This window comes from Hylobates moloch, unplaced genomic scaffold (assembly GCF_009828535.3).
Source record: "Hylobates moloch isolate HMO894 unplaced genomic scaffold, HMol_V3 SCAFFOLD_7, whole genome shotgun sequence".
Classification (NCBI taxonomy): Eukaryota; Metazoa; Chordata; class Mammalia; order Primates; family Hylobatidae; genus Hylobates; species Hylobates moloch.
This window is the reverse complement of record NW_026652282.1, coordinates 55,870,862-55,877,887: the sequence shown is the minus strand read 5'-3', so window position 1 is coordinate 55,877,887 and position 7,026 is coordinate 55,870,862. Positions and strand designations below refer to the sequence as shown.

General features: G+C 45.1%; 1 pseudogene; it reads right to left on the bottom strand.

Moving 5' to 3' along the window:
* Positions 1 to 1,207: 1,207 nt before the first annotated feature.
* On the bottom strand, positions 1,208 to 2,870 carry LOC116811320 (nuclear distribution protein nudE-like 1; annotated as a pseudogene).
* Between the last annotated feature and the right edge of the window lie 4,156 nt (positions 2,871 to 7,026).

The window sequence follows — 7,026 nt, the reverse complement described above, 5'->3', positions numbered from 1 at the left end:
ACAGGCCCCAGTGTGTGATGTTCCCCTTCCTGTGTCCAAGTGTTCTCATTGTTCAATTCCCACCTATGAGTGAGAACATGCGGTGTTTGGTTTAACAACATTCATTTTCATGAAGTTCACTTTCTAAAAATGCATTTCATTTATTAAAAGTAATGGCAAAACCACAATTACTTTTGCACCAACCCAATACAACGAAGCAAATGTAAAACTAAATGCAGCATGACAGTGATCAAGCAATGCCCAGAGACAACCACTTTTGGTGAGTCTGCCCCCCAGGAGCTGGCACCAGCCAGCCCTGGAGTCAGGCTACTCAACCCTTCCAAAACCAACTGGGCTAGCCCTCAGGGGAGAAAAAAGGTCTGAAGATGTCACAGACCTGAAGGACTGGAAAGCTGGTGAGAGGTTGCCTGCCAGCTCTCCACCCACCGAGTCTGAGGCACACAGAGAAGAAGACAGCACAGAGGCTTAGCCTGTGTGCCCAGGCTCCAGAGGCTCCTGCCATTTGGGGCTCTGACAGGCATTTTGCTGCTTTTGGAGGCAAGTCCATGGAATGGTAACTGCTTAAGTAAAATCAGAAGGTCCAGAAAATTTTCCCTAATTCAGTAACCTTCCTGACTTTTTGCCAGAAACAGGCCCGAATGGTGAGGGGTGGAGTTGGGGGACACATGATCATGAGCACTGAAGATGCTTGAGTGGGAGCTCAGGAAGAAGGCACACATTGACCTGATTTGGTGGAGAACTTCTAGAAGATTTGCAATGTCCTAAACACAACTAAATCTTATCAGTACAGCAGAGTGGGGGCTATGAGGCAGATGTGATGAATGGGTACTTCTCCATCCAGTGACCAGGTAATACACATATGTATCTCCTTGTGACCCACACAAGTGCAATCATAGGAAGCCAACTTCACTATGGTAAGAAGAGAAAATAGCCAGTGTTGATATTGTGCAGAGTCCTGGGGCTAGGCAGGGCCCAGCAGCCGCCGCTGCATGCAGCCTGCCCCCTGCCAGCGGTGGGAAGGCAGTTGGAGGAGCATGGGGCTGGGCCCCAGCACCAAGGGGTGAGGCATGGGTGTATTGGGTTGTTGGAGGAGGGCAAGAGCCCCCACTTGGAGGCCAAGCACTCACACTGAAAGGCAGCATACCCGGTGCTGGCAGCAGGCATGACGAGCGCAGACCAGGAGAAGGAGGAGCTGGATTAAAGCCATTTACTGCATTATGAACAACGTAGGAAATGTGACTTTTTTTTTTTTTTGAGACAGTCTCACTCTGTCGCCCAGGCTGGAGTGCAATGGGACGATCTCAGCTCACGGCAACCTCCGCCTCCTGGGTTCAAGCGATTTGCCTGCCTCAGCCTCCCCAGTAGCTGGGACGACAGACATGCGCCGCCACACCGGGCTCATTTCTGTATTTTTAGTAGAGACAGGGTTTCACCATGTTGCCCAGGCTGGTCTCGAACTCCTGGCCTCAAGTGCTCTGCCTGCCTTGGCCTCCCAAAGTGCTGAGATTACAGGCGTGAGCCAGGGCGCCTGGCCTTTTTTTTTTTTTTCTTTTGAGACAGAGTCTCATTCTGTCACCCAGGCTGGAGTTCAGTGGTGCTATCTGGGCTCACTGCAACCTCCGCTTCCTGGGTTCAAGCAATTCTTGTGCCTCAGCCTCTTGAGTAGCTGGTATTACAGGTGCCCACCACCATGCCTAGCAAATTTTTGTAATTATAGCAGAGATGGGGTTTCACCATGTTGGCCAGGCTGGTCTCGAACTCCTGACCTTAAGTGATCCGCCCGCCTTGGCCTCCCAAACTGCTGGGATTACCGCCTGGCCAGAAATATGACTTTTTCTTGCCCTTCATCTGATTGGGAGACTGTTGTGCAATTGGCATTCAGCACCCCACTGTTAACATTTCCTGAAATATAAGACTTTCACATTTGGTCCTTTGCAAAATTTCTGCAAGCTGCTAATTAGGATTGTAAAGTCCCTAATTTTCCTAAGAGATCCCCCATGGTCGTTAATGCTGATAGCCCAGCAGAAGGAGTTAGTGGACTGGTACCAAAACCACTTAGTGTAGCTTTCGGGAAGAAAAACTGTTTTCCTTCCCTTTGCCAATAGGAGTGGCTGGCAAGAAGAGTGATCCTTGGACAGCAGAATCTATCTTTTCACCATCTAGAGTTGAAGAAGTAGGAGCCAACTTTCTGGTTACTTGCTTTCCTGAACTGCTACTTCTTGCCCTTAAATCTCTTGCTTCATCTTTTAACCTCTGTGCAGAGACCGACAACATTCCTTTTCATGAAGTTCACTTTCTAAAAATGCATTCCGTTCAATGGCCTGATTTAGCCTTTGTTCAAAGTCTTCCAGTGAAGGCCACGTGTGGTGACTCACACCTGTAATCCCAGCACTTTGGGAGGCCAAGGCGGGTGGGCGACAGAGCGAGACTCCGCCTCAAACCAAACAAAATGAAACAAAACAACGTCTTTTAGTGAAACTATTATTGCCCTTTTTGCTTGCTACAGGTCATCATTGGCCTGTTCCAGCTCCCTCACATACTTAAGCAACCACACCTTAATGGCCCACATCTGACTTAAATCATCTAATATTGAGACCTGCTTGTAGCTCTGTGCATATTGATGTTCTGGTTTCTCCTTCGATGCCTCCACTTCACATTTCAGACTTTGGCTATAAAGTTGCAAGTCTCTATTTCTTTGTTCAGGCTAATTGTGCTGCTAAGTCTGCATCTAAATCTCTGCTTCCTTCCTGAAATTCAGCTAGCTCATCTCAAGCTTCCTGGAAGCTATGTTTGTACTTCAAGGACATTTCCTTCCAATAAGTAGTTTCATCCTTTAAGCTTGAAAAATCTGGTATATGTTCATCATCCATGATCAAAAAAGTCTCTAATGTGTCAAAAGCATATGTTCACCAGCGCTTGACCCACGTCTGTGCTCCACTGGTTTGGCCAGGCTAACCCAGCTGCTCAGCTTCATTCCTCTCCACAGCTCTGAGCTCCACTCCATTCTGTCCCTCTTTCTTGAGGTCATTTAGCTATTCTGGGTCCCTTGAATTTTCATATGAATTTTAGAATCAGCAAATAGATTTCTGAAAAAAAAAAGTTGACTGAGTTTTTTTGTTTGGTGTTTTTCTGTTTTTTTATGGGTGTGTATTTCTTGCAGAAATTGGGGTCTCATTTTGCTGCCCAGGCTGGTCTCGAACTCCTGGCTTCAAGCAATCCTCTCACCTACAGCCTCCCAAAGTGCTGAGATAACAGGGGTGAGCCACCGTCCCCAGCCGTGACTGGGATTTTGGTAGTGATTGCATTACATCTGTAGATGAATTTGAGGAGAATTGCTATCTTAAAAATATTAGGTCTTGGGCCGGGCACAGTGGCTCATGCCTGTAATCCCAGCACTTTGGGAGGACAAGGCAGGAGGATCACCTGAGATCAGGAGTTCAAGGCCAGCCTGGCCAACATGGCAAGACCCCGTCACTACTGAAAATACAAAAATTAGCCGGGCATGGTAGCCGATGCCTGTAATCCCAGCTACTCGGGAGGCTAAGGCAAGAGAATCGCTTGAACCTAGGAGGCAGAGGTTGCAGTGAGCCAAGTTCACCCCAGTGCACTCTAGCCTGGGCGATAGAGCGAGACTCCATCTCAAAAAATAAATAAATAAATAAATAAATAAATAAATAAAATTAAGTCTTCCCAATACATGAGCGTAGTATATCTTTCACTTTATTTAGATCTTTAATTTCTTTGAATAATGTTTTATAATTTTTAGAGTATGATTTTTATTTATTTATTTTTGTTAAATTTATTCCTTAGCATTTTATTCTTTTTGAAGCTCTTTTAATGGGATGCCTTCTTAATTTAATTTTTGGATTGTATGTTACATGTGTATAGAAATACAACTGCTTTCTGTATACTGAGTTTGTATCTTACAAACTGGTTGACTTTTTTTTTTTTTTTTTTTTTTTAGTTGTGATAGTTTTTTTGTAGGCCAGTTGTGGTGGCTCACACCTGGAATCCCAGCACTTTGGTAGGCCAAAATGGAAGGATCGCTTGAAGCCAGGAGTTTAAGGCTGGCCTGAGCAACAAAGCGAGACCACATCCCTACAAAAAATAAAAAAGTTATTTGGCCATGGTGGCACACGCCTGTAATCCCAGCTACCCGAAAGGCTGAGTTAGAAGGATTACTTGAGCCCAGGAGTTTGAGGCTGCAACAAGCCGGATCGCACCACTGCTTTCCAGTGTGGCCATTGCACTCCAGCCTGCATGACGGTGAGACCCCATCTCTAAAGAAAAATAGATTTTTGTGAGTTCCTTATGATTTTCTTGTAAGATACAGGGTCTCGCTATGTTGCCCAGCCTGGAGTACAGTGGCTATTCACAGATGTGATCATGGTGCACTACAGCCTTGAATTCCTGGGCTCATGTGATCCTCCTGCCTCAGCCTTCCAAGTCGCCAGGACTACAGGTGTGTGCCACTGTGCCCACATGGATTCACTAAGAATTTTTTTTTTTTTTTTGAGATGGAATTTTGCTCTTGTTGTCCAGGCTGGAGTGCAACAGCGTGATCTTGGCTCACCGCAAACTCCGCCTCCTGGTTCATATGATTCTCCTGCCTCAGCCTCCCAAGTAGCTGGGATTACAGGTATGTGCCACCACGCCCAGCTAATTTTGTATTTTTAGTAGAGACAGGGTTTCTCCATGTTGACCAGGCTGGTCTCGAACTCCCAACCTCAGGTGATCTGCCCACCTCGGCCTCCCAAAGTGCTGGGATTACAGGCGTGAGCCACTGCGCCTGGCCAGATTTTTTATATAGAATATCATGTCTTTGGCAAATAAAGATAGTTTTATTTCTTCCTTTCATTTCTGTATGCCTTTTACTTCTTTTACTTGTCCAGCTGTCCTTGCTAGAACCTTCAGTACAATATTGAATGGAAGTAGTACTCTTGTCTTGTTCCTGACTGTAGGGAGAAAGCATTCAGTCTTCTTCTTTTAAGTAAAATGTAAAGTAATATGCGGGATTTCCATAGATGCTCTTTACCGAGTTGAGTAAGTTCCCTTCTGTTCCTAATCTGTTGAGTGTTTTTATCATGGAAGCTTGTTGGATTTTGTCAAATGCGTTTTTTTGCTTCCATTGAGATGATCATGTTTTTGTCCCTTATTCTATTGATTTTTTTTTTTTTTTTTTTTTTTTTGAGACGGAGTCTTGGTCTGTCGCCCAGGCTGGAGTGTAGTGGCGCAATCTCGGCTCACTGCAAGCTCCGCCTCCCGGGTTCACGCCATTCTCCTGCCTCAGCCTCTCCAAGTAGCTGGGACTACAGGCGTCCGCCACCACGCCCGGCTAATTTTTTTTTGTATTTTTAGTAGAGACGGGGTTTCACCGTGGTCTCGATCTCCTGACCTCGTGATCCGCCCGCCTCGGCCTCCCAAGTGCTGGGATTACAAGCGTGAGCCACCGCGCCCGGCTTATTCTATTGATTTTTATGTAGTATAATAATTTTTAGATATTAAGCCAACCTTGGATTCCTTGGATAAATACGACTTAGCCATGTTATAGAATCCATTTTATATGTTAATGAATTTATTTTGCTAGTAGTTTGCTGAAGATTATTGTGTTTGTATTCATCAGTCATATTGGTCTGTAATTTTTTTTCCTTTAATTTTCTTCTCCGGTTTTGATGTCTAGGTAATTCTGTCTTCATAGAATGAATTGTGAAGTGATTCTTTCTATTCTAATATTTGAATGTACATGTAAAGAATAAGTATTAATTCTTTTTAAAAAATCTTCTGGTCCAGGCACGGTGGCTCACTCCTGTAATCCCAGCACTTTGGGAGGCTGAGGAGGGAAGATCATCTGAGGTCAGGAGTTCGAGACCAGCCTGGCCAACATGGTGACACTCTGTCTTTACTAAAAATACTAAACATTATCCGGGTGTGGTGGTGCACACCTGTAATCCCAGTGTACTCAGGAGGCTGAGACAGGAGAATCGCTTGAACCTGAGAGTTGGAGGTTGCAGTGAGCCGAGATCACGCCACTGCGCTCCAGCCTGGGCAATAGAGTGAAACTCTGTCTCAAAAAAAAAATCTTTTTAGGCTGAGCACAGTGGGTCATGCCTATAATCTCAGCACTTTGGGAGGCCAAGGAAGGCAGATTACTTGAGGCCAGGAATTTGAGACCAGCCTGGCCAACATGGAGAAACCCCGTCTCTACAAAAAATATAAAAATTAGTTGGGCGTGGTGGTGGGTGCCTGAGGCATGCACATCGCTTGAACCTGAGAGGCGGCGGTTGCAGTGAGTTGAGATGGCACCCCTGCACTCCAGCCTGGGCAGCAGAGTGAGACTCTGTCTCAAAAAAAAATTTTTTTTAACTATATGAAAATAAATTTACTAGTGAAGCCATCTGGGCCTGTGATTTTCTTTCTTTTTCTTTCTTTCTTTTCCCAGACCAGGCTGGAGTGCAGTGGAGCAATCTCAGCTCACTGTGTGCAACCTCCGCCTCCCAGGTTCAAACAATTCTCCTTCCTCAGCCTCCCGAGTAGCTGGGATTACAGGTGGTCACCACCATGCCCAGCTATTTTTTTTGTATTTTTAGTAGAGATGGGGTTTCACCAAGTTGGTCAGGCTGGTCTCGAACTCCTGACCTCAAATGATCCACCTGCCTTGGCCTCCCAAAGTGCTGGGATTACAGACATGAGCCACTGTGCCCTGCCGGTAGACCCATTTTGAGAAACCAGAACAGAAGTTGTTGAAAGACAATATTCCATGCATCTCTGACATGTCTACATGGCTAGGCATTTATGATCAATTTATGAATTTTTGCATAACATAGTGAAAGATGGTAAAGTCTCCTATTCCTGGAAGAAGAACTTTTTATATTCCAGAGTAATAAATCCAATATCTCATTTAGATCAAAATATGGCAAGTTTTGTTATTGTTCTTAGCAGCTTTAAAAAACAAACAAACAAACAAAAAAACGGGGGATTCTTAATCTTGGAGCTCCAAAGCTGAACACAGATTAGTGTGTGCTGAAT